The sequence below is a fragment of the Rhinoderma darwinii genome, chromosome 5, assembly GCF_050947455.1.
Source record: "Rhinoderma darwinii isolate aRhiDar2 chromosome 5, aRhiDar2.hap1, whole genome shotgun sequence".
Lineage (NCBI taxonomy): Eukaryota > Metazoa > Chordata > Amphibia > Anura > Rhinodermatidae > Rhinoderma > Rhinoderma darwinii.
Genome location: NC_134691.1, coordinates 113367320 through 113395225, shown reverse-complemented (window position 1 = coordinate 113395225; position 27906 = coordinate 113367320).

Sequence of the window (27906 nt, the reverse complement as noted above, 5' to 3'; positions counted from 1 at the left end):
AGCGGCATAAGCTGTGCACCCATATTGGGCACTGAAATTACATATCTGTGGAAAAAAATATTTTCGCTTTGCACCCTCCGCTGTGCATTAATTTCTAATAAAAAAAAACACCTCTGGTGTGAAAATGCTCACTACACCCCTCAAAAAATGCCTTGAGGGGTGTAGTTTCTTAAATGGCGTCACTTCTGGGGGTTTGTTTCAGTATTTGACCTTGAAGCCCTGCACTTGTGGGCCAATGCAGTTAAATTCACCAAAATAAGACTCAAATGGGCATGGTGCTCTTTCAATTCTGAGCCTTGTCATATGTCCAGGCAATTTCGGGAGAAATTTCTTCACAGATGTTGGGGTGCTTTTTCTCCTTTATTCCTTAGTTAAATGTAAAAATTGTAGCTAAATCTATATTTTATGAGAAAAAAAATCTATTTTGATTTACACAACCTAATTACAAATACATTTATCAAAAAACCTGCGGGGTCAAATTGCTCACTATACCCCTAGATACATTCCTTGGGGGTGTAGTTTCCAAAATAGTCTCTTTTTGGGGATGTTTCCTATGTTTTGGCACTACAAGACCTCTTCAAACCTGGCATAGTGCCTAAACTATATTCTAATAAAAAGAAGGCCCCAAAATCCACTAGGTGCTCCTTTGCTTCTGAGGCCAGTATTTCAGTCATGTGGCGCACTAGGGTCACATGTGGGATATTTCTAAAAACTGCAGAACCTGGGCAATACATTTTGAGTTGCGTGTCTTTGGTAAAACCTTCTGTGTTAAACAATTTTCTATATTAAAATTAATTTTCTAAAAAAAATGTTAACTAGTAACTATTTTGTGTGCTATTACTATCTGTCTTAAAAGCAGATACATTTAAATGTAGAAATATGCTAATTTTTACTAATTTCATCAAGATGTTGGTGAATTTTTTTACAAATAAATACTGAATTTATCGACCAAATTTTTCCACTAACATACAAGTACAATGTGTCACGAGAAAACAATCACAGTCAGAATAACTTCGATAATTAAAACCATTGCAAATTTATTACCATATAAAGTGACACGTGTCAGATTTGAAAAAATGGGTTGTGTCCACAAGGGGTTAAGAATTACAAAACTGATCAGTAAATGACATGGCCCCTGAAAATATCAATCCACTGACCAGGTCACGCCCGTCGTCTTATACCTTGTGTACTGTGTATATACTGTCCTGTGTGTAGTGTGTGTGGTGTGTAAAGATCTGCACTTACCAGTAGATGATCAGGAAAGTATGGTGTAATCCTGGAATAAAAAACAGCAAAAAAAACTCCCCAAAAACCAAAAATGTGTCCTCAAATATCTATGAATCGCTTCTTGTATATAACAAGACGCTGCAGTTGTTTCCAACTAACTGATCAACTGATCTGTAGGCCGAGCAGAAAATTCAAATCACAACATTCCGGGCAGGTGCCAGGGAGTGACAAATCATATGCCAGTTACATGCCAACCACATGCCAGCTGTATGATTTCTTCACTTTATCCACTTGGTTTCCATATTCAAATCTTTTGAAATATATATGTTCTTCCCATAATGCTTTAATAAATGTCAGTCAAATAAAAACAACATAGATATTGCAATGACATGTGGTTTACATGAATAACTTACAAACATCCCCGATCAGCTGGTGGGTGCGATCACACCAATAATATATCCTTAGTAGGACACCCATATCCCAGCTCTATAGGAAGCCCCATGGACACAACCTGTATGAAGTCTAGAGCCCCCCTGACCTCAGGCAGCATTGTGTAGTAAAGTGAGGGGATGGCATTGATTGTATAATGTATATTATTACTGCGCCTATCTAAGTAGCGGCGCTTTCTTTATAATTACATTATAAATTATAATAATATTACCTATAAAGCACCAACATTTTCCACAGCGCTGTACAATAAATTACAGGGTACAGTGACATACAATTCTAAAATGTTACAATATAAATATAAGGAGAGAGGGCCCTGCTCACAAGCGCACAGTCTACATGGAAAGGGGGTGATACAATAGAAACAAGGGTATTTATTACTCTACTGATCCATCCAGTATCAGCAAACCAGATTCAATGACTATGTATACATAGATGTAGACTCACTTATCTACAGACATTGTAATGGAGCATTTCCATTGACATGTTATATATGAGCTTCTAACATGCAGATTAGAGAGTATATATATATATATATATATATATATATATATATATGTACAGTGACATAGACTTACAGTTCATCCTCAGGAGTTACCCAATATTTTGTAGTGCGGACTAATGGGATCATAGGCCTCTTGTATAGAGGACCAGTCATATCTAGTTGAACAGTTTCTAATTCTCATTTATTTCTAGGCAAATTCCATATAACATAGTGGTAAGTAGAAAGTAAAACATTAAGCCCCTGGACTTTTGTATCAAGAGAGTCAGGCCTCAACCTCATGGTCTTATGGCTCCATTTTGTACACAGCTGTAATGGGGCTCTAGTGCATGGGGTCTTTACTGTACCTCCTTAGGCCTCCCATTTCATATTAAATAAAACCCCCAACACAACCCATGTTAGCCAATTTATTGAAAATATTGACACAGTCATCGAAGTAGTCCTCGAATCCGACGAAGACCAACAACCAAACCTCTAAAAATATACAAAAAAACACATTAGTAACTGTAAAATACTTTATATTGTGTTATAATATAAATGTTATTCGATAGAACTAAAGATACATTATGCTAACGATGACAGTTAAAGAGGCTCTGTCATCACATTATAAGTGGCCTATCTTCTATATAGTGTGATCGGCGCTGTAATGTAGATTACAGCAGTGTTTTTTATTTAGAAAAACAATCATTTTTGACAGAGTTATGACCTATTTTAGCTTTATGCTAATGAGTTTCTTAATGGACAACTGGGCGTGTTTTACTTTTTGACCAAGAGGGCGTTGTGAAGAGAAGTGTATGACGCTGACCAATCAGCTGACCAATCAGCTGACCAATCAGTGACCAATCAGTGACCAATCAGCGTCATACACTTCTCTCCATTCATTTACACAGCATATAGTGATCTTATTACATCACTATGTGCAGCCACATACACACACACTAACGTTACTCAAGTGTCCTGACAGTGAATATACATTACCTCCAGCCAGTACGTGATGTCTATTCAGAATCCTGACACTTCTGAAGCGTTTGTGTGAGATTTACCCAAGGCAAGCGTAATCTCGTTTTAAATGACAGGAAACATCGTAATCTCGCGAGATTATGCTTGCCTTGTGTAAATCTCACACAAACGCTACAGAACTGTCAGGATTCTGAATACAGGGTCCATGGCCTTAGCGTACTGTCACGGTGCGGGGTGTGGACCCAGTGGGCATACCGCGTAGCGGGATAGCAGCTGGCTAAACAGGTACAATACAAAGTCTATAGTCCAGGAAGGGTTCCTGAGGCAATGTAGACAGTAGCGGTGATTCTGGCTGAAGTTGAGGCTCCGGCAGTAGACAGACACCCAGCGGGGTGTGACACAGTAGATGGAGCGGAAGACACAACTCGACTTCAACTCTAGACGGCACAGAGGCACGGTAGCACGGGATACAGGGTACAGGCAGCAGGAACGGGTAACACTGGGAACTGGAAAACACTAGGATACCATTTGCAAGACATACTTTTAAGTACACAACAATGCTCAGGCGATGATCAAGAGGGCAGAGCCCTTTTTATAGTCCAGCAGCATTCTGGACTGATTGCAGATTTCCTGCAATTGTGCGCGCACTGGCCCTTTAAGGCCGTGCACGCACGGGCGCCCTGCGGGAGACATTCTCTGAGCCAGGAAGTGAGTGCCGGCGTCTCTCAGGAGGGAGATGCCGCCGAGAACTCACATGTCCATAGTTCGATTTAGTGTCAGGAAAGTTCACATAAAATCTAGTTAGGTTTAGTGTTAGGAACCCTCGCCCTGGTTTGCTTTAGTGTCAGAGAAGTCCACTCGTTCTATAAAAACTAAAAAACTAAAAAAAATATATATAAATAAATATATATAAAAGCTTAGATACTTAGTTATCTGCAGCATCTCCGCTAGTATTAGCGTTTGTTAGTGTCAGGGAATCGTTCTATAAAAACCCCAAAAAAAGTTTTAGGTAGCAGTCTATTGCTTCTAGTAGTACTAATAAAAGTATACTTTTATTTTGTTCTTGTCAAGCACACATACTCTCCCTGTGCAAGAGAACACATTTTGCTATATACACACAATACACGTGTCTAAGCACACAATTTACACGTGTGACACATAAATAATAAAATATGTCCCAAAGGTCATTTTCTCTTGAAGAGGCCTATGTGTTTCTTGCCTCTGACACAGACTGGTCAGATGGTGAGACTCTCTTTTATTTATCAACCTCCTCATCAAGTGATGAAGAGGAGGGACCCCCTAGGAGACACCCCAGGACCTCTACCACAGTTGAAACTCCTGAGAGAAGTGACCCCATTTGGACCACCACACCGGACAATTACGAGCCTCAATTCCCTGAGTACACGAGCAGCCCAGGGGTAAAATTTAATACGGCAGGGTTCAGTGAGATTAACTTTTTCAAGTTCTTTTTAATGGATGAATTTATAGAGATTATGGTGTCCCAGACAAATTTATATGCCCAACAGTATACAACAAAGAAGCCCACATCATTTTATGCCCAATCCCACAGCTGGACTCCTGTAGACGTAGCTGAGTTGGGCAAGTTCTAGGGACTGCTCTAGAACATGCGGCTTCTGAAAAAGCCATCCCTTAGGACCTACTGGAGTACAGACATGTTATACCACACCCGATGTACTAGCATGGCTATGTCCAGGATGCGTTATGAGGCAATACTTAGCTTCTTACATTATACTGATAATGAGCAGTGCCCATCCCGAGATGACCCCAGTTTTGACCGTTTGTATAAACTGATACCCGCATTTCAGTGCCCGGTTTGCCCAAGCATACACCCCCGAGAAGTGTATTTCTGTTGATGAGTCCCTGGTACATTTTAAAGGGAGGCTTCAATTCTGCCAGTACCTGCCAAGTAAGAGGGCAAGTTATGGCGTGAAAATTTAAAAGCTGTGCGAGAGTGCATCAGGGTATACGTACAAATTTAGAATATATGAAGGGAAGGACACCAGTATTCAGCCCCCAGAATGCCCCCACTTACTGGGAATTAACGCAAAGTACAAGGACAAGAGAGATGTCCTTGTATTGACAACAATACATGGCCACACCAGTACCCATGTACCTGTACGAGGTACCAGTACTGAGACCCCCAAAGCAGACTGCATCCTGGACTACAATAGGTACATGGGAGGGGTGGACTTGTCAGATCAAGTCCTGAAGCCATACAGCGCCATTCGGAAATCGAGGGCGTGGTATAAGAAGCTGGCCGTGCACATCATACAGATGGCATTGTACAATGCGTACGTGCTACATCGACGTACAAGCCAGAGGGGAACTTTCCTGGAACTTCAAGAGGTGATAATCAAGAACCTAATCTTTAGGGACCAGGAAGGGTGGGCACCCAGTACTTCTGGAAGCGAGGCCACAGGCATAGTACCAGGGCAACATTTTCCACGAGAAGTTCCCCTAACGGGCAAGAAGGGAAAAAGTCAAAAGAGGTGCAGAGTCTGCTCAAAGAGGGGGATAAGGAAGGACACAATATATCAATGTGACACGTGTCCCGAAAAACCAGGGCTCTGTATGAACGATTGTTTTTGAATTTATCATACATCCCTTGATTTTTAATTGACCCTGACCCTTTTTATCCCCCTCGTCTTTCCCTTCTGAGCACTGCCGTGTGCCCAGGCAGCAGATAGCAGAAACATGTAGGGTATTTCCGTACCCGGGAGAATCCACATTACAGTTTATGTGGTGTATATCTCCGGTGGCGCATGCTGGGCACACTATATCGGACACTGAAATGGCATATATATATAGAAAATTGCAAATCTCACTCTGCACCATCTGCTGCGCATTATCTTTTATACAGTACCTGTGGGGTCAAAATGCTCACTACACCTCTAGATGAATGTCTTAAGGGGTGTAGTTTTTAAAATGGGGTCACTTCTCGGGGGTTTCAACTGTACTGGTACCTCAGGGACTTCTGCATACATGACTTAGCACCAGAAAAGGTCCAGCAGGACTGGGGTCACTTATAGGGGGTTTCAACTGTAAAATGTAAAAAATGTGGTATTTTATGCTTGTAAAAATAAGAAATTTTTAGCAAAAACCGCATATAACTGGAATATGTTATATCACAGCCCAATTCAAATAAGTTCAGTGGAACAACTGTGGGGTCTAAATGGTCACGACACCCATAAATGAATTCATGGAGTGGTACAGTTTCCAAAATGGGGTCACTTTTGGCTACACAAGACCTCTTGAAACCCTGCATTGTGCCTAAAATATATTCTTATAAAAAAGAGGCCCCAAAATGCACCAGGTGCTTCTTTGCTTCTGAGGCCTGTGTTTTAGTCTACTTGCACACTAGGGCCACATGTGGGGTATTTCTAAAAACTGCAGATTCTGGGCAATACATATTTGGTAGTGTTTCTCTGGTCAAACCTTCTGTGTTACAGAAAAAATTGATTAAATTTGAATTTCTTCACATTGCTTTAATTCCTGTGAAACGCCTAAAGGGTTAAGAAACTTTCTAAATGCTGTTTTGAATACTTTGAGGGGTCTAGTTTTAAAATTGGGGGGTTTTATGGTGGTTTCTAATACATAGGCACCTTAAAGCCACTTCAGAACTGAAGTAGTACCTAAAAAAAGGCTTTTGAAATTTTCTTGGAAATATGAGAAATTGCTGCTCATGTTCTAAGCCTTGTAACATCCAAGAAAAATAAAAGAATGTTCAAAAAATTATGCCAACATAACGTAGACATATGGGAAATGTTAATTAGTAACTATTTTGTGTGGTATAACCATTACAAGCAGATACATTTAAATTAAAAAATATGCTAATTTTTTCAAACTTTTCTCTAAATTTTGCTATTTTTCACAAATAAACACTCAATGTATCGACCAAATTTTACCACTAACATAAAGCCCAAAACAGTCTTAGAATTGCTTGGATAGGTAAAAGCATTCCGAAGTTCTTACCACATAAAGTGAAATATGTCAGGTTTGAAAAATGGGCACTGAGCCTTAATGCCAAAATTAGGCTGTGTCCTTAAGTGGTTAAATCACCGCATAGAATTAAACTGCCTCTTTGTATTTTTTGAATTTTCCTAAGTACTTTATTAGGCCCCATGCACACGACCGTAAAAAATCTCCGTAATTGCTGACTGTAATATGGTCCGCAATTACGGACCCATACAGTTCTATTGGCCGTGGACACCTTTCCGTATCACTACGGATGGGTGTCCGTACCGTAGAACTCTGCCGGGAATTATGGAGCATGTCATATTTTTGGTATTTTACGGGCCATGCTCCCACACTTTGTATGGGAGAATGGCCCGATAATGCGGGCTGCAGCTCTGATTACGGTCATGGCCATGATTACAGGCACGCCGTGTGCATGAGGCCTTAAGAAAATGGATTTGCTTGCTGTTAGGAGCATATGCATTGCAAATCGTGTATATTCGGTTATTTAGTTGGCATACCAGCACAAGGAACATGCCTTTTGGGTCAGTTAATACATTTAAAGAGGCTCTGTCACCATATTTTGCAACCCCTATCTCCTATTGCAGCAGATCGGCGCTGCAATGTAGATAAGAGTAACGTTTTTATTTTTAAAAAACCGAGCATTTTTGGCCAAGTTATGACCGTTTTTATATTTATGTAAATGAGGCTTTCTAAAGTACAACTGGGCGTGTTTAAAGTAAAAGTACAACTGGGTGTGTATTGTGTTCGTTACATCTGGGCGTTTTTACTTCTTTTACTAGCTGGGCGTTGTGTATAGAAGTATCATCCACTTCTCTTCACAACGCCCAGCTTCTGGCAGTGCAGACACACAGCGTGTTCTCGAGAGCGTTTGCAGGTAAGTAGCTACATCGACTTACCTGCAAACGCCGATGCTGCTGCAGAATCAACTGTAGCCTCCGGTGCCGATGTGTCCTCGCTGGTCCGACACGATGCAGGACCTGGGGCAGGAAGTGAGTGACGTCACAGTGTGATCTCTCGAGAACACGCTGTGTCTGCACTGCCAGAAGCTGGGCGTTGTGTAGAGAAGTGGATGATACTTCTATACACAACGCCCAGCTAGTAAAAGAAGTAAAAACGCCCCAATGTACGCACATAATACACGCCCAGTTGTACTTTTACTTTAAACACGCCCAGTTGTACTTTAGAAAGCCTCATTTACATAAATATAAAAATGGTCATAACTTGGCCAAAAATTCTAGTTTTTTAAAAAACAAAAACGTTACTCTTATCTCCATTGCAGCGCCGATCTGCTGCAATAGGAGATAGGGGTTGCAAAATCTGGTGACAGAGTGTAGCGCCCATGGCCGCGGGCCGTCGGGTTCACTCACCTCCCGACGCCCGCAGCCATGGATCTGTGAGCGCTGGCCTCCGTCTCCCTCCTAGGAGATGCCAGCTCTCACTTCCGCTCCGTCCGGCTGGGTCCCGTAGGGTGCACGCTCGCGCTCGCTCTTAAAGGGCCAGCGCGCGCACATGAAAACAATGTTCATTAACCCACATGATTTCCTGCCCTATAAGAATGCCCCAGCCCTTCTGATCCTTGCCTGAGCGTTGTTAGTCTTTCCCAGTCTGTCTCGCAAATGGTCCCTTAGTGTCTCCCGTTCCAGCTGTTACCCGTGCCCTGTTACCGTTCCTGTATTCCGCATTGTTCCTGTGCCTACCCGTGTTCAAGTGACATCTGCCACGTCTAGTGCCATCTGCCACGTCAAGTGCCATCTGCCACGTCAAGTGTCATCTGCCACGTCAAGTGCCATCTGCCACGTCAAGTGTCATCTGCCACGTCAAGTGCCATCTGCCACGTCAAGTTTCATCTGCCACATCAAGTGCCATCTACCACGTCAAGTGCCATCTGCCACGTCAAGTGCCAACTGCCACGTCAAGTGTCTTCTGCCACGTCAAGTGCCATCTGCTCATCGGATACTGCCCGCCACGTCTGGCGCCACTTTCCGCACCTGCCTCCATCCGTGCTGAAGCCACAGCCACCGCCCGGACTATTTCAGGTACCTAAGCATTACTGTCTGCCATCTTGCTGTCACATAGACTGTGACCTGGTCAGCTGCCTCCCCGCTACGGCGGAGCGGCCTAGTGGGTCCACATACCCTGTGTCCGTGACAGTACGCTCAGGCCATGGAACCCGCTGGCCAGCCCAAGACCCCAGTACAGAAGATTCAGACAGAGATGCAGGACCTACGCACTCGTCAGGATCAACTCCTTGAGACGGTAAATTCTATTCTGGTCCGCCTGGATCTACTCGCTGTTCCACCCCCGGTTCTTCCTCCAGAGGCTGTTGCCGTGCCACTGCCTGTTGCTCCCCCTGTTTGTTCCGGATCCTCGGTTCCTCTGCCTCTTCCTCCTCGCTACGACGGTGACCCCAGAGCATGCAGAGTATTTCTTAATCAATGCACGGTGCATTTTAGGCTACGGCCTCATCTCTTCCCCTCTGAGGAGGCTAAAGTAGCGTTCATTATCTCCCTCCTCGCTGGCAAGGCCCTCGCATGGGCGAACCCAATCTTGGAGCAACAGGGACCTGTATCCTCGGACCTAGCCTTGTTCCTGCAGTCCTTTCGTGCCGTGTTCGAGGAGCCGGGTCGAACATCCTCATCCGCAGCCACTCTGTTGACCCTCAAGCAAGAAGGCTCCACAGTAGGGGAGTATGTGATCTCCTTCCGTACCCTAGCAGCCGAGCTGGCATGGAACAATGAGGCACTGGTGGCGACCTTCTGGCAGGGACTGTCCTCTCACATCAAGGACGAACTGGCAGCCTGCGACCTTCCTTCTACCTTGGATGCAGTCATCCTGTTAGCCACCCAGGTTGATATGAGAATCCGGGAGCGCTCTCAAGAGGTTCGTCAGGAGAGCCGGGCCCACAGACCAGCACCCCCTGCCCAGAGACCACTATTGCCCACTCCTAGTACGCTACCTGAGGAACCCATGCAGGTAGACAGAGTCCGGTTATCAGAACAGGAGAACCAGCGCAGACGCTCCTCTGAACTTTGCATGTATTGCGGTCTCAAGGGTCATTTTGTGCGTCAATGCCCACAGAAACCGGGAAACTCCAGTACCTAGGGTTGATTGGAGAGGCAACTCTAGGTGGAACGTCTCTCCAAACGTTAAAACCTCTTCCAAATTATCGATACCTGTGGCCATCGTCACCGGACAGACTTCACATCCTTCCTCCGCCTATCTTGACTCTGGAGCGGCTGCTAATTTTATCCACCAAGATCTAGTGGATCGGTTTCAACTACCCACAGTCCGTCTGGAGAGACCCCTGGCAGTTGCCTCTGTGAATGGTCTACCGCTGCCTGATCCAATCATGCTCATCACTGAGCCGGTGACATTACGGGTCGGAGCTCTTCACTCAGAACAGATCTCCTTCCTGGTACTACCCAAGGCTATCAATCCTATCCTGCTGGGTCTGCCATGGCTCCGTCTACACGCCCCGACACTCGACTGGAGTTCTGGAGAGGTTCTTCAATGGGGCTCCAGATGCCATAGCCATTGCCTGTCACAAGTCCGTCCTGTTGTGCCCCCTCTGCCTCAGTCACTCTCCGATCTACCTTCTCAGTATGCCAGTTTTGCGGATGTCTTCTGCAAACGAGAGGCTGAGACGTTGCCTCCACATCGGAATTATGACTGTCCCATTGAACTGGTTCCCAATGCTTCTCTTCCCCGTGGACGAGTATATCCTCTCTCCTTGCCAGAGACTTTATCGATGTCAGCCTATATCAAGGAGAACTTGGAGAGGGGTTTTATTCGGAAATCTTCCTCCCCGGCCGGGGCAGGCTTCTTCTTCGTTAAAAAGAAAGATGGATCTCTCCGACCCTGCATTGATTACCGTGGTCTCAATCAGATCACGGTCAAGAACAAGTACCCGTTGCCACTCATTTCCGAGCTATTTGATCGCATACGAGGAGCCAACATTTTTTCCAAGCTAGATCTGCGAGGGGCCTATAATCTAATCCGGATTCGCCGGGGTGACGAATGGAAGACGGCATTTAACACCCGCGATGGGCACTATGAATACCGAGTGATGCCCTTCGGACTGTGTAACGCTCCCGCAGTATTTCAGGAGTTCGTTAATGACATCTTCCGAGATCTCCTCTATACATGTGTTGTAGTTTATCTCGATGATATTCTAATCTTCTCCCCAGATCTGATGACCCATCGGAGGCACGTTCGTCAAATTCTTCTGTGACTAAGAGAGAATCGCTTGTATGCCAAGTTAGAGAAAAGCACCTTTGAAAAGAGGTCTCTGCCCTTCCTGGGCTATGTCATCTCGGATCAAGGCCTTAAGATGGACCCTGAGAAGTTAAAGTCTGTCCTGGAATGGCCACGTCCTCAAGGCCTAAGGGCCATACAGCGGTTCCTGGGTTTCGCCAATTTCTACCGGCAGTTTATTCCGAACTTTTCTTCTCTGACGGCCCCCATCTCTACCCTTACCAAGAAGGGTGTGAACGCCAAGGTGTGGACTCCGGAGGCAGAGTCCGCATTCATTAGCCTCAAGAAAGCCTTCACTTCAGCTTCGATCCTCCATCACCCTGACATATCTCGGCAGTTCTCACTGGAAGTGGACGCTTCCTCTGTTGGTGCAGGCGCACTTCTGTTCCAGAGGAGCCCCAAAGGAAAGGCAGTAGTATGTGGCTATTACTCAAGACTGTTTTCCTCTGCTGAGCGCAATTATTCCATTGGAGATCGGGAGCTACTGGCTATCAAATTGGCTCTGGAGGAGTGGAGACATCTTCTAGAGGGCGCTGCTCACCCCATTCTGATCTTCACCGACCACAAGAATCTCACGTACCTTCAGTCCGCTCAAAGACTGAATCCTCGTCAAGCCAGGTGGTCACTGTTTTTCACCCGTTTCCAATTTCTGCTCCACTACCGTCCCGCTGACAAGAACGTGAGGGCCGATGCCCTGTCCAGATCATTCGAAACGGAAGACACGGTGGAGTCCCTTCAGACGATCATAGACCCATCCTGCGTTGTCACCGCCAATCCTCTGCAGCTTAGAAATATCCCTCCAGGGAGAACTTTTGTTCGGTTGGCAGACAGGAAAAGAATTCTCCGCTGGGGACACAGTTCTAAACTAGCTGGGCACGCCGGTGTCTGTAAGACCCAAGACCTGATCGCTCGTCACTTCTGGTGGCCCACGCTACCTAAGGATGTTCTGGACTTTGTCTCTGCTTGCACGGTGTGTGCCTCTAACAAGGTGGCTCACAGCAAGCCTGCCGGCCTGCTTCAACCCCTGCCTGTACCCAGTGCCCCCTGGCAGCACATCGCTATGGACTTCGTCACGGACCTTCCTCTCTCAGCAGGATGTAACACCATCTGGGTGGTGGTGGACCGGTTCTCTAAGATGGCACATTTTATCCCGCTGACCGGCCTACCCTCTGCTCCTCGACTGGCAAACTTCTTCATTCAGCACATCTTCCGCTTGCATGGCTTGCCTCTTCACATTGTGTCCGACCGGGGGGTTCAGTTTACCTCCAAGTTCTGGAGAGCCCTCTGTAAACTCCTGGATGTGAGTTTGGACTTTTCCTCTGCCTATCACCCCCAGTCCAATGGGCAAGTTGAGAGGATCAACCAGATCATGGAAAATTATCTCCGCCACTTCATCTCTTCTCAACAAGATAACTGGGTACAGCTTCTACCATGGGCGGAGTTTTCTTATAATAACCACACAAGTGAGTCCACCACCTCCACTCCGTTTCACATCGTGTACAGTCAACATCCCAGAGTTCCTCTTCCAGTGTCGACTTCATCTCAGGTACCCGCTGCTGACTCTGCATATGGGGACTTCCTGCAAATCTGGCAACAGACCCGGTCCTCTATTTTGCAGGCGGTAGATCGCATGAAGCGTAAAGCAGATACCAAAAGAAGAGAGCCGCCTCAGTATCTTCCTGAGACTAAAGTCTGGCTGTCCTCTCGAAACATTCGCTTGAGGGTGCCTTCATACAAGTTTGCTCCCAGGTTCCTTGGTCCCTTCGAGATCCTGCAACAAATCAACCCTGTTTCCTATAAGCTGCGGCTGCCCCCTACCCTCAGAATCCCTAACTCCTTCCATGTGTCCCTCCTGAAACCAGTGGTCCTGAACCGCTACAGCAAGACCTCTAGTTCCACAGTTGCTTCCAGCGGTCCTTCTGATGTATTCGAGGTAAAGGAGATCCTGGACCACAAGAGGGTTGGAGGAAGGACTTTCTATCTGGTGGACTGGAGAGGGTTTGGTCCTGAGGAGAGGTCCTGGGAGCCAGAAGAGAACCTCAGCGCCCCTACTCTTATTAAAAAGTTCCTCTCTCACTCTGGTCCCAAGAAGAGGGGGCGTAAGATGGGGGATACTGTAACGCCCATGGCCGCGGGCCGTCGGGTTCACTCACCTCCCGACGCCCGCAGCCATGGATCTGTGAGCGCTGGCCTCCGTCTCCCTCCTTAGGAGATGCCAGCGCTCACTTCCGCTCCGTCCGGCTGGGTCCCGTAGGGTGCGCGCGCACGCTCGCGCCCGCTCTTAAAGGGCCAGCGCGCGCACATGAAAACAATGTTTATTAACCCACATGATTTCCTGCCCTATAAGAATGCCCCAGCCCTTCTGATCCTTGCCTGAGCGTTGTTAGTCTTTCCCAGTCTGTCTCGCAAATGGTCCCTTAGTGTCTCCCGTTCCAGCTGTTACCCGTGCCCTGTTACCGTTCCTGTATTCCGCATTGTTCCTGTGCCTACCCGTGTTCAAGTGCCATCTGCCACGCCTAGTGCCATCTGCCACGTCAAGTGCCATCTGCCACGTCAAGTGTCATCGGCCACGTCAAGTGCCATCGGCCACGTCAAGTGCCACCTGCCACGTCAAGTGTCATCTGCCACGTCAAGTGCCATCTGCCACGTCAAGTGCCAACTGCCACGTCAAGTGTCTTCTGCCACGTCAAGTGCCATCTGCTCATCGGATACTGCCCGCCACGTCTGGCGCCACTTTCCGCACCTGCCTCCATCCGTGCTGAAGCCACAGCCACCGCCCGGACTATTTCAGGTACCTAAGCATTACTGTCTGCCATCTTGCTTTCACATAGACTGTGACCTGGTCAGCTGCCTCCCCGCTACAGCGGAGCGGCCTAGTGGGTCCACATACCCTGTGTCCGTGACACAGAGCCTCTTTAATTCTGCAAATATTAAAGTACATTTAAAAGCAATCAATGCTCCTGCCTTTTTCTGGGTGGTATGGGCATGATATACATGTGGGAAATGCATATTTTTGATTCTGTGGGCATCTGTTTCTAAAAGATGAGTCTTGGGCACATATAATGTCAACATTTTCGGACCTGCTTTCAGACTAAAGTGGGGATCTTTTGAAGGGGTGATTAACCCCTTCAGGACCCAGCCTGTTTTGGCCTTCAGGACATAGCCTATTTTTTCAAATCGGACATGTGTTACTTTATGTTGTAATAACATCGGAATGCTTTTACCTATCCAAGCGATTCTGAGAATGTTTTCTCGTGACATGTTGTACTTTATGTTAGTGAAAAAATTTGGTCGATAATTTTGGTATTTATTTCTGAAAAACACAAAAATTAGCAAAAATTTGCATTTTTCTAAATTTAAACGTATCTGCTTGTAAAACAGATCGTAATACCACGCAAAATAGTTACTAGTTAATATTTCCCATATGTCTGCTTTATGTTTGCATCATTTTTTGAACGTTCTTTTCTTTTTCTAGGACGTTATAAGGCTTAGAACTTTAGCAGCAATTTCTCATAAGTGGCTTTGAGGACCTTATATATTAGAAAATCCCCAGAAGTCATGCCATTTTGAAAACTGCACCCCTCAAGGTATTCGAGTCCGCATTCACAAAGTGTTTTAACCCCTTAGGTGTTTCACAGGAATTAAAGTAATGTACAAATTTAATTTTTTTTGCCGAAATTCATTTCTAATAAAAAAAAAATTCGTAACACCGAAGGTTTTACCCGAGAAATGCAACTCAATATTTTATTGCCCAGATTCTGCAGTTTTTAGAAATATCCCACTTTTAGAATATATTTTATTATATTATATTTTAGACACCTTGTCAGGTTTGAAGAGGTCTTGTGGTGCCAAAACAGTGGAAACACCCCAAAAGTGACCACATTTTGGAAACTAAACCGCTCAAGAAATTTATCTAGGGGTATATTTCGCATTTTGACCACACAGGTTTTTCGCTAAATATATAGGAATTAGTCTGTAAAAAATGAAAATCTACTGTTTTTCTGAAAAAACATAGAAATTTTTAATATTTACAAGGAATAACGAAGAAAATGCACCCCAACATTTGTAAAACAATGTCTCCCGATTACGGCAATACCCCATATGTGGTAATAAACTGCTGATTGGACACACAGCAGGGCACAGAATGGAAGGAGCGGCATTTGGATTTTGGAGCTCAGATTTTGCTGGAATGGTTTTCAGTGCCATGTCGCGATTGCAACGCCCTGGAGGGACCAAATCAGTGGAAACCCCCAAAGTTACCCCATTTTGGAAACTACACCCCTCAAGAAATTTTTCTAGGGGTATAGTGAGCATTTAGACCCCACAGGTCTTTTGCAGAATTTATTAGAATTAGGCCGCGAAAATGAATATCACCATTTTTTTTCCACTAAAATGTTGCATTTTCTAATTTTTACAAGGGATAAAGGAGAAAAAAAGAACCAAATTTTGTAAATCAATTTCTCCCGAGTATGGCAATACCCACATGGGGTCATACATTTTTTTCATTAGAAATGAATTAACCCTTTCAGGTCTGATCCATTTTTTGCTATCTTATTTTCGTTTTTCACTCCCCACGTTCTTAGAGGCATAAATTTTTTTCTTTTTCTGTCAATAGAGTGGTGTGGGCGCTTATTTCTTGCGGGAGGAGCTGTAGTTTCTATTGCCACCATTTAAAGTGCCATAAAATGTACTGGGAAACTGAAAAAAAAATATTTGCGGGCTGATATAGGAAAAAAATCTGATTCCAATTTTTGGGGTTTTCGTTTTTTACAGCTTTCGCCGTGCGATAAAAATGAAAACTTGACTTTATTCTGCGGCTCAATCCAATTACGGTGATACCAAATTTATATTGTTTTTTTTTATATTATACTACTTTTACAAAGAAAAATGTAATTGTTAAAATAAAAATTGTTTTGTTTCACCACATTCTGAGAGCCGCAACTTTTTTATTTTTCGGTTGATTGAGCGGTGGTAGGTCTTATTTTTTGCGGGACGTACTGTAGTTTTTATTGGTACCATTTTTTACCATAAAGAGTGATCAAAAAGTTGCATTTCATTTTTTTTGAACAGCTAAAGTGACAAAAAATACTGCAATTTTAGCGGTTTAAATGATTTAAATTTTTTATGGTGTTCCCCCGTGCGAGTTAAATAATGGTATATTGTAATAGTTTGGCCTTTTACAGACGTAGCGATACCAATTTTGTTTATTTTTTGACATTACTTTAGAAGAAAAATGGTAAAAAGTGTTTTTTTTTACTTTAAACTTTTTTCTTGCTCACTACTAATAACTTTAATTCTTCTACACATTTTATTAGTCCCTTTAGGGGACTTGAACCAGCGATCATTGGATCGCTGGTACAATATACTGCAATACTAATGTATTGCAGTATATTGTTATTCTTACAGGCTTCTGTAACCGCACGATCGCTGTTCCTGTCCGTTAGTCCTGGGTGTCAGCTGTAATACACAGCTGACACCCGCAGCGTATGGAGCGGGCTCAGCACGTGAGCCGGCTCCATACATCAACCCACGCACCATGACATGCTATTAAGTCATAGTGAGCAAAGGGGTTAATGCACAGCAGATGGTGTGACTATTGCTATTTTCCACTGGTATGCCATTTTAGTGCATATGTCGTGTCCAGTTTGTGCCACCGAGGACAAATAAAACGTTAAGCGGGTTCTCTCGGGTATGGCGATGCCATATATGTGGGCGCAAACCGCTGTTTGGGCACGCTGTGGGGCTCAGAAGGGAGGGAGCGCCATTTTGCTTTTGGAGTGCAGATTTTGCTTGGTAGTAGTTCTGTTTGGGGTTTTGCTGGTGTTTCAGTTTATAATATGGGGGCACATGTAGGCTGTACGGAGTACATCAGGGCATAATAAGAGGGTATAATAATGCGGTAAATAAATAATAATTCATAGATATGTGGCCGGTGTCGCACTGATAAATGGCGCCCGATCTTATCCGATTTTGGAATACACTGCACATTTTGCATCGCCATATTCTGAGAGCCAGAACTTTTTAATTTTTTCACCACCGGAGCTGTGTGAGGGCTTATTTGTTGCGGGACAATCTGTACTTTTCATTGGTACCATTTTGGGGTACATGCGATTTTTTTTTTTGATCACTTTTTATTCAGTTTTTTTCCAAGCCGGGTAACCAAAAACAAGCAATTCTGACAATGTTTTTTAGTTTATTTTTTGCAGCGTTCACCGTGTGCTATAAATGACAGTTTTACTTTATTCTGGAGGTCGATACGATTACGGCGATGCCATATGTATATAGGTTCTTTTATGTTTTGCAGCGTTTGTGCAATAAAATCACTTTTTTATAAAATAATTTATTTTCTATGTCACCATACTCTGAGAGCAGTAACTTTTTTATTTTTTAGTCAAAAAAGCTATGGAAGGGCTTGTTTTTTGCGGGACGGGTTGTAGTTTTTATCGGTACTACTTTTGGGAACATGTGACTTTTTGATCACTTTTTATTCTCTATTTTGGGAGGGGTAGTGACCAAAAAATAGCGATTCTGGTGTAGTTTTTTATTGATTTTTTTTTGGGGTCGTTACGAACGCGGTGATACCAAATATGTGTACTTTTTTTAACGTGTTAATTTTTTTCCTATAATGAAAGTCTTATTATAAGAAAAAAAGCATTTTTTGTTTATATAACTTAGAACTTTTATTTTTACACTTTTTTTTAAACCTTTTTATTACTTTTTTACTTGTCCCACTAGGGGAGATTTAGACTTGCAGCTTTGATCGTTGCTAGAGTACATTACACTACCTATGTAGTGTAATGTGTTCTAATTGTCATTGTGACGTGACAGTCACACAGAGGCTTCCGTACATGGCAAACTGGAGGTCATTGACTGACCTCCGATTGCCACGACAAGCATCGGCAGCCCCCACAATCACACAGAGTTTTTTGCAGGAGGAAAATTCTGCCTCAAAATTCAATTTGGGATTTTGAGGCAGATTTTGACATTCCTGCACGCCGTTTGCCGCTATTTTCGCTGTTTTTCGCTGCATTTTTTGCTCGCGCCCATTGAGTGATAACGGGCAAAAAAACTCAGCGAAATACAATTTTTCTGCCTCCCATTGATGTCAATGGGATGTCAGAGGCGTAACCGTGCTAAGATAGGGCATGTCCGCCTCCGCCTCCCATTGATATCAATGGAAGGCATTTTCGGCCGGTTTTGAATGAGTCTTGCGGAGCCATTTCCACGCCAAAAAACTCGTCAAAATACTCGGTGTGAACAGGGCCTTAAAGTTTTTTGCGGCGTTTTTTACGGCACTTTTCAGAGCTCTTTTTCTATTCAATTCTAGTCAATGAAAAACGGCTCAAGAAGTGACATGCTCTTTTTTTTATGAGGCGTTTTTTTACGTGGCCGTTTTTAAATCAATCTGGAGATGTTTGGAGGCATTCAGCCGCCGATGTTTACAGCCCGAAAAACGGCTGAAAATAGGCTGTGTGAACATACACTTATCAGTCTTTCAGCTCCGTGCACCACGCGCTCTCTGGGGGATTCCCGGTCCCAGTTCTGTCATATGTTTGAGTTCTCCTCCCGGAGTGAGTGAATAAAAGAAAGAATCTGTCTTCAGGATGAGTTTAGGATGATTTGTTGATAAGATTTTTACACACTGAGAACACTTTATCTGTCGCTTAAGTTGTAGGTGGAAGCGGAGCTAAGTCAGCACACGACCATGTCTGCTGCCATCAGGACACGTCCCCGAGATTCTAATCTTTCATATGACGCCAGGATCGCAGTTCTAGCTGTGACACAACCGGAGATATCGCCAGTTGAATACACAGTCGGGAGTGGAGCTGTATACTATGGGATCACTCTGTGTTGCTGGGCAGGGAAGGGGGAGAAGCTGTATGACGATTGGTCAGCATCATACAGAAAACATAACACCGCCCAGACTGAAAAGAAAGAGTCACCTCCTATTTGGCAAGTATGGCCACATTATAATATTTAGAAAAAAGCTCATAACTTTGCAAATAATAAACGTTTTTGAAAACAAATCACCCTGTAGTTATCAGCATCATAGCGCCTATTAGATTAGTTTGGAGATAGGGAATTGATAAATTAGTGATGGATTATCTTTAAATAACCCATGCTACTGCAGTTTAGGTACTCTATGAGTGATTGGCTCATTACCTAGTAGAAAATGTTCTTTTCTTTCTGTACTAAAAACATTCTTCATCAGGCTGCACTCTGAATGTGCATATTAATTGTGGTATTGTTGTTGGTGAATCTGTAATTCTGCCTAAAATTATCTTCTGAAGTGCTATATAGAACTGGCACTCATATCAACCTTTCTATGGTGCTCAGATTTCTATCAAAAGTAATCTCCACCATTATTAGTTGGTGGCGGGGGAGGGGAATATTTCTCCAGAGGTCACCACATAACTCGAAGTCGGCCTTGACTTCACCCGATACATTTATAAAGCAATAACCCACATACTCAATTTATTGTAATCTATTATAGGAATGACCCCTACGATTATACAGAATTCCAAAGCCAGTGGTAAGAGAAGAAACGTGTATATTACTGAGCTTTAGATGTCAACCATAATCCAACACTGGTGATGTGATGTGATGTGTTTCAACCACTCACCTTAGACCAGATACTGTTCCACATACACCACAGATCATGAGGGTTGGCAGGTCCTTATTTCAGGAGGGGTTATTATCCAGGTGTAAGATGCATAATGGGTGGTACAAGTGAGGAGAAGGGGCTCAGGTCCCATAAAGTTCTTGTTATGCCCGTTCCTTTATGTTTACTTTTCTCAGACTCCAGATAATCAGCTTCTGTGGACTGTTCTGTACCAGACTGAAGGAATTTTAGTATATTTATTTTAATGTTATTTTTTTAGAAGTAACAGGTGTCAGGAATTGACGATTTATTACCAGATCGTTCAGGGGATTTCACACCAAACAGAAAAGATGACACTGACACAATGAATAGATTAAAATAGGTTTTATTAATACCTATTATTACTACCTACCTAAACCATCCAGGACAAATTCTAGGATTTACTGCAAACAACGGATGTGAACCAGAGGAAGGCGAAACATAACCCCCATGTGGGGGAAAAAAAATTCCTTCCTGACCCCAAGTACTGGCGGTCGGCTACTCCCTGGTTCACTGCAGTGATAACACTGGATGGGGCCCTATTGCTAATACTTTTTTATATTTTGTTTTTTCTTAAACCCCAGATTCCCTCCCTCTCTGACCCCAGATGCACTCTAACCTCAGATGCTCTCCCTCCCTCCCTGACCTCAGATGCTCTCCCTCCCTGACCTCATATGCCCTCACTGACTGGCGCGAGCCGGACGCTCTCCCTGACTGGCGCGAGCCGGACGCCCTCCCTGACTGGAGCGAGCCGGACGCCCTCCCTGACTGGCGCGAGCCGGACGCCTTCCCTGGCTGGTGCGAGCCGGACGCCCTCCCTGGCCGACGCGAGTCGGACGCCCTCCTTGACTGGCGCGAGCCGGACGCCCTCCCTGACTGGGGCTGGCCGGACGCCCTCCCTGGCTAACGGGGTCGGACGCCCTAACTGGCTGACGCGGGCCGGACGCCCTCCCTGGCTGACGCGAGCCGGACGCCCTCCTTGACTGGCGCGAGCCGGATGCCCTCCCTGGCTGACGCGGGGCGGACGCCCTCCCTGACTGACGCCAGCCCGATGCCCTCCTTACTGACGCGAGCCGCGCACCCTCCCTGACTGACGCGAGCCACACGCCCTCCCTGACGCGAGCCGCACGCCCTCCCTCTCTGTTGCCTGACGCCCTCCCTCTCTTTCGCCTGACGCCCTCCCTCTCTGTCGCCTGACGCCTTCCCTCTCTGTCGCCTGACGCGCTCCCTCTCTGTCGCCTGACGCCCTCCCTCTCTGTCGCCTGACGCCCTCCCTCTTTGTCGCCTGACGCCCTCCCTCTCTGTCGCCTGACGCCCTCCCTCTCTGTCGCCTGACGCCCTCCCTTTCTGTCGCCTGACGCCCTCCCTCTCTGTCGCCTGACGCCTTCCTTCTCTGTCGCTTGACGCCCTCCCTCTCTGTCGCCTGACACCCTCCCTCTCTGTCGCCTGATGCCCTCCCTCTCCGTCGCCTGACGCCCTCCTTCTCCGTCGCCAGACTTCTTTCTAGACGCCCTCTCCCTGACCCCAGATGCCCGCCCTCCCTCCCTGACCCCAGATACCCCTCAGACCGCAGATTCCCTTACTCCTCTCATGAAGAACGACGCAATCCTGGCCCTTGCTCTTCTGAGAATCATGGCTGCTGGAATGCAGAACCAGGCGCAGCTTGGTGTTTCTTCCTCTTCAGCTAGATGAATGGTTCTTTCGGCTGTAATCTCCAATGTTGGCTCCTGTAAACAAAATGAAGTAATTTCAAAGGCTGTATGGTCTGTACACTGAACTCCCCCATGTGTAATGATTCTAGAGCCAAAACAGTGATAACAGCTATGTATGCAGGGTTACCCTAATGTATTTCTGTAGAGAAGCTAGTGCATCTCTATGCATGGTTTGCTTTAGGGGTGTGCAGCTGCACATGTCGCATCAACACTCCCCAGTAAATGTTGCTGCTAACATAGAGGCTGCCTCCATGCACTATTCCTTCTGCCTGCCGTCTTACTCTTGACAAGCTTCCAGTGTCCGACTAAACTACAACTAGGAGGACTGCAGAACCTTTAGTGATATCAGTCATATGATTAAATTACTGCACCAGTGGCGTAACTACCACCGTAGCAGCAGTAGCGGCTGCTACGGGGCCCGCGGCATGGGGGGGGGCTCGTGTCGCCCGCCGGCACGGGCCCCCACCATGGCCGGAGGCTCCGCTAGCAGCCGCTATGGCTGCTACAGCGGGACGCCACCGATGACTACGGCAGAGCAGGGAGGTATCTCCCCGCTCTGCCATTAAACAAAAGACACAAATCCCCTATCCACAGGATAGGGGATACATGTGTGATCGCTGGCAGCGATAGGGAGAACGGGGGACTGAAAGTCCCCTGAAGTTCTCCATCACAAACCTCAGACTTCCGAGGTTTGTGTCGGCAGCTCCGTAGAAATGAATGGAGCGCCGGTCACGCTTGTGCGCATGCGTGACCAGCGCTCCTTTTATTTTTAGTGAGCTGCCGACACAGACGCCGGAAGTCCGAGGTTAGTCTTGGAGAACTCGGGGGACTTTCGGTCCCCCGTTCTCCCTATCGCTGCCAGCGATCACACATGTATCCCTTATCCTGTGGATAGGGGATACATGTCTTTTTGTCGGACACGCTGTAGGTCGCATTTTTTGGGAGGGGGGACGCTGTATGGCGTTCCCTACATGGGGGGGTGCTGTATGGCGTTCCCTACAGGGGGGGGCGCTGTATGGCGTTCCCTACAGGGGGGCTCTGTATGGCTTTCCCTACAGGGGGGCGCTGTATGGCGTTCCCTACAGGGGGGGGCTCTGTATGGCGTTCTCTACAGGGGGGGGCTGTATGGCGTTACCTACGGGGGGGGCTGTACGCCATACAGCCCCCCCTGTAGGGAAAGCCATACAGCCCCCTCTGTAGGGAACGCCATACAGCCCCCCTGTAGAGAACGCCATACAGCCCCCCCTGTAGGGAGGAACGCCATACAGCCCCCCCCCCCTGTAGGGAACGCCATACAGCCCCCCCCCCCTGTAGGGAACGCCATACAGTCCCCCCTGTAGGGAAATGCCATACAGCCCCCCCTGTAGGGAACGCCATACAGCGCCCCCCCCTGTAGGGCACGCCATACAGCCCCCTGTAGGGAACGCCATACAGCCCCCCTCTAGGGAACACCATACAGCCCCCCTCTAGGGAACGCCATACAGCCCCCCCTGTAGGGAACGCCATACAGACCCCCCTGTAGATAACGCCATACAGCCCCCTCTGTAGATAACGCCATACAGCCCTCTCTGTAGATAATGCCATACAGCCCCCTCTGTAGATAACGCCATACAGCCCCCTGTAGATAACAACATACAGCCCCCTCTGTAGATAACGCCATACAGGCCCCTGTAGATAACCCCATACAGCCCCCTGTAGATAGCACCATACAGCCCCCTGTAGAGAACGCCATACAGCCCCCCTGTAGATAATGCCATACAGCCCCCCCTGTAGAGAACGCCATACAGTCCCCTCTGTAGATAACCCCATACAGCCCCCTGTAGATAACGCCATACAGCCCCCCTGTAGATAACGCCATACAGCCCCCTGTAGATAACGCCATACAGCCCCCTGTAGATAACCCCATACAGCCCCTGTAGTTAACGCCATACAGCCCCCCCTGTAGATAACCCCATACAGCCCACTGTAGATAACGCCATACAGCCCCCTCTGTAGATAACGCCATACAGCCCCCTGTAGATAACGCCATACAGCCACCTGTAGATAACGCCATACAGACCCCCTTGTAGATAACACCATACAGCCTCCTCTGTAGATATCTACAAAGGGGGCTGTATGGCGTTATCTACAGGGGGCTGTATGGCGTTATCTACAGAGGGGACTGTATGGCGTTCTCTACAGGGGGGGATGTATGGCGTTATCTACAGGGGGGTTGTATGGCGTTATCTACAGGGGGGGCTGTATGGCGTTATCTATAGTGGGGCTGTATGGCGTTATCTACAGAGGGGGCTGTATGGCGTTATCTACAGGGGGGTTGTATGGCGTTATCTATGGGGGGGGCTGTAAAAAAGGCACTATCTACAAGGGGGGGGTTGTGTGACACCCAGGGGAGGGGGGGCCCCAGTCAAAAGTTTGCTATGGGGCCCAGTCTTTCCTAGTTACGCCCCTGTACTGCACCCAAGCACCGCAAAGTAGAACAGAAAAACTGATAAGTAGTGATCTATTCAGAGGGATCTGTAATTCAGCCATCTTAGTTGTAACCCAGATTTCCAACTTTATTATATTGAAGAATATTCTAAGTATTCTAAGCAATTTTAATGAATTAAAATCGTCCATAAACAGCACCTGTGTGTGTATTTATAGTGGCATTTCTGTAGGTTTATGGGAGTGGCAATTGCTAATTAAGGAAGCGATTCCCATAATAACAATATATTAGGAAATTATTCAGTCCATTTTATAAACGTGCAGAACGCTGAGCTATTTATACTAATATTTCAAAGAAAGCAAAATAAAAACTTCTACACTAGAGAGAATCAGAAGCTTATCTATTCAGCTATGCAAATCAAATTCACTATATAACAGCCACTATCACTTATCGCTCTGCACTCGCATTTCACTCCTGAGCGCCGCGGCATTTTTTCCCTGTGTCCAGTGCTGAACACAAGTTTCTGATGCTGGGCAGTATCAGAGCCTAGTGCCGCAGAGCCTGGAGGTGAAGAAGACCCGGCAAAGAAGAAAAAGTAAATGCAGTGGTCTGGTTTGTGGTCTGACTTTATTTTTGGTGTGTTTTGGGATCTAAATTTAGTTTGGGTTAAAGTCTGAATTCGTTTTGGGGTTAGGTCTGAATTTATATTTGCGTCAGCCTAGGGGTCTGAATTAATTTTTGGGCTTGGTCAGGGTTCTGAATTACCTGGGGTCCTGGTCTGGTTTTTGGAATTTATTTAGGGGTCTTAAAGGGGTTTTCCCATCAGAGACATTTAAGACATATCTACAGGATATGTTATAAATGTCAGATAGATGCGTGTCCCTCTTCTGGGACCATCACCTTTCTCTAGAACAGGGCCCCCTAAACCCCGTTCTACCGCTCTGTTTAGTGGCTGAAGCAGGAGATTTCCGACCATGAAGAAGAAATCAGCATAGTTCTCGTAAGTCCCATAGAAATGAGTGGTAGTTACAGAAACAGCGTAGCTCGCATTCTACGCTGCTTCCATAACTGCCATTCACTACTATGGGACTTACGGAAGCACTGTAGCTCAGCGAGCTACGCTGTTTTCGTGAGTCCCAACCAAATAGTCAGGAAGTGGCCGGAAGGCAGCGGGAGCAGAAAAAGGTAGAACAGAGTTTAGGGGGCCCCGTACTAGAGACATGTCATAAATGGCCATCATAGGAAAACCCCTTTAATTAATTTAGGTGTCAGGGTTCTCAATTAATTTTGGAGTCTGGTTTGACTCGGCCATTTTGATCTTTCTTCCAGCTACAGCGTTCACCATATAGGGTAAATATTTGTATTTTTTTATGGTTCGGGCATTTTGGACGTTGGGATTACTGTTGTATTTGTTTATTTGTTTGTGTATTTATTTTTATATGTGATATAGGAAAAGGGGGGTGATTTAAATTTTTATATTTTTAAATATACATTTTTTTAGCCCCCCTAGGGGACTTGAATCTGCGATCATTAGATCGCTTATGCCACAGACTGCACTCACAGTATTGAAATCTATTGCAAATCAGATCAGTGAATTGCTTGATTGCATCAGTGCAAATCTTCCTATAGCAGGACTAGGAGCGTTTACAAGGTTCCCGGCTACTATAGGAACACACCGGCTCCCGCGATCTCACCACATGGGAGACGGTGACCAGCCACAAACGGAAAGGGAAAAACCCTTCAGATGCTGGTGGTCACATCTGACCCCAGCATCTGAGGCAGTGGCGTAACTACCGCTATAGCAGCCGTAGCGGGGATCTGAGGGGTTAAATGCTTGAAATCAGAGATGTCTCTGATAGCAAGCATTGCCACTGGGTCCCTGGTGTGTAACACAACAGAGACCCAGAAGCTATGGCGCCAGCTGGGCTTCAAAGCATGCGCCATTTTTAAATACCCTGTCCCGACATAAAAAGACAGTACAGCGACGGGAAAGGTTAAATCTGAGGCCGGCCCGTCTATAAGCTGGGGAGTCTATGAAACCTAAAACTACACATTGAAATGTAACAGATAATGTTCAGAATGAGTAAATGCTGAGTGTGATATGTAAGGAATCTGTCAGAGACATTGTGAGCGCTATTTCCAGTAATAACTACATTTCTGGTTTTAATATAATGTGAATATAAATAATTTAATCTTCATGAAGTAATACCATTATCTGCTGACATCACTTACATCTTCCGGGATCATCATGCCGTCGTCCAGCTTCATGTAGATCGGCTACAACAGAACAGGGAAGAATTAATTTTTTTGGGTTATATAATAATGTTCTATATAATCTCCTATTTTTCTTGTGAATGCCATGTTCACCCATTTCAGATTCCTTCTCACACTCTGCTGTCAGTACTGAATGATCCCGCATGTAGATTTATCTATGGAAAACTCCTTCTGAACGATATTCTGCCGAACTATAGACCCTCTTGTTGGGCTCTGAGATGTTTAATGTTATTCTGTGCTGTGGTTGAGGTTTATATGTCATGTCTATCTTGTAATAGTAACAGTGAGGCTCTTACCCCGTCCTCAGCATCTTCTTCTGCATCTTTATCCTTATACAAGGAAAGAAATAAAATATAATTCTACCATATTATTTTCTTATCATTCTTTTATATATCTGTGGTGGAGGAGGGGGGATTTGTGCTGGTAAAAACAGTTACAGTGATAAATCTACTTTTCAGCTGTTGGAAAGAAAGGCCAACCCGGGCCACAGGACATAGGAGGAGGCCACATGATCGGGGTCATAGGAGGAGAGAGGTTATGGGGTGGAGGCTGAGGATTATAGTGGCACGAAGGCAGTGCCTGCGCCATTAGGAGGAGAAGCACACGCAGGTGAAGTTTTCCGCCCACCCTCACTATTTGTTTTATCATTTTGTTATGCTGCGTTTCGTTCATGGCAGTGGTTGGCAGGTTGGAGGTCCTTGGAGATGGTGTTAAATTGGTGGGGGAGGAACTCATCGTGGGTATGGTCCTTCCCAAATTGTGCAATATGGAGGCTCCGGCTATTTTTGGGCTCCTGCTGGGTGGTGTCCCTGGGAGCAAGGTTGAATTATTGGCCATCTGCAGTTGGATACGCTGCCCCTGAGCCTGTGGGGAATCGGCTGGGGGTAAATACTGCTCTTATCGGCAGAGTGGCTGAGCAGATACCCTACTTAGCTCCAAGGATCTCTTTGCTCGGAATGTTTCTTATTAATGTTGATAATGTTGATTATTTATATTTGATGGTAATATTTTTATTAGTTATTGTTTGTCAATAAAATGGCTGCTGTGGCCAACCTTATCCAATCATGAGTCTGTCCTTATTGAGGGAAATAGGAGTACAAGGATGGGATTGGGTGGTTGGCGTCAGTAGGGGGTTTAGAAGGGTTTACTAGGAGCGAACTCTATCATCCCTCAGTCATGGAATAGGGGCTTCTATTTGATATATACAGTTAGGTCCAGACTTATTTGGCGGTGACAGAAGTTTTGGCATTTTAGCTGTTTACCAAAACATATTGAATATACAGTTATATAATCAATATGGGTTTAAAGTGCAGACTCTCAGCTTTAATTTGAGTGTATTCACATCCTAATTTGAGGAAGGGTTTAGAAATTACAGCTCTTTAATATGTAGCTGCCTCTTTTTCAAGGGACCATAGGTAATTGGACAACTATCTCAAAAGTTATTTAATGGGCAGCATGCACTATT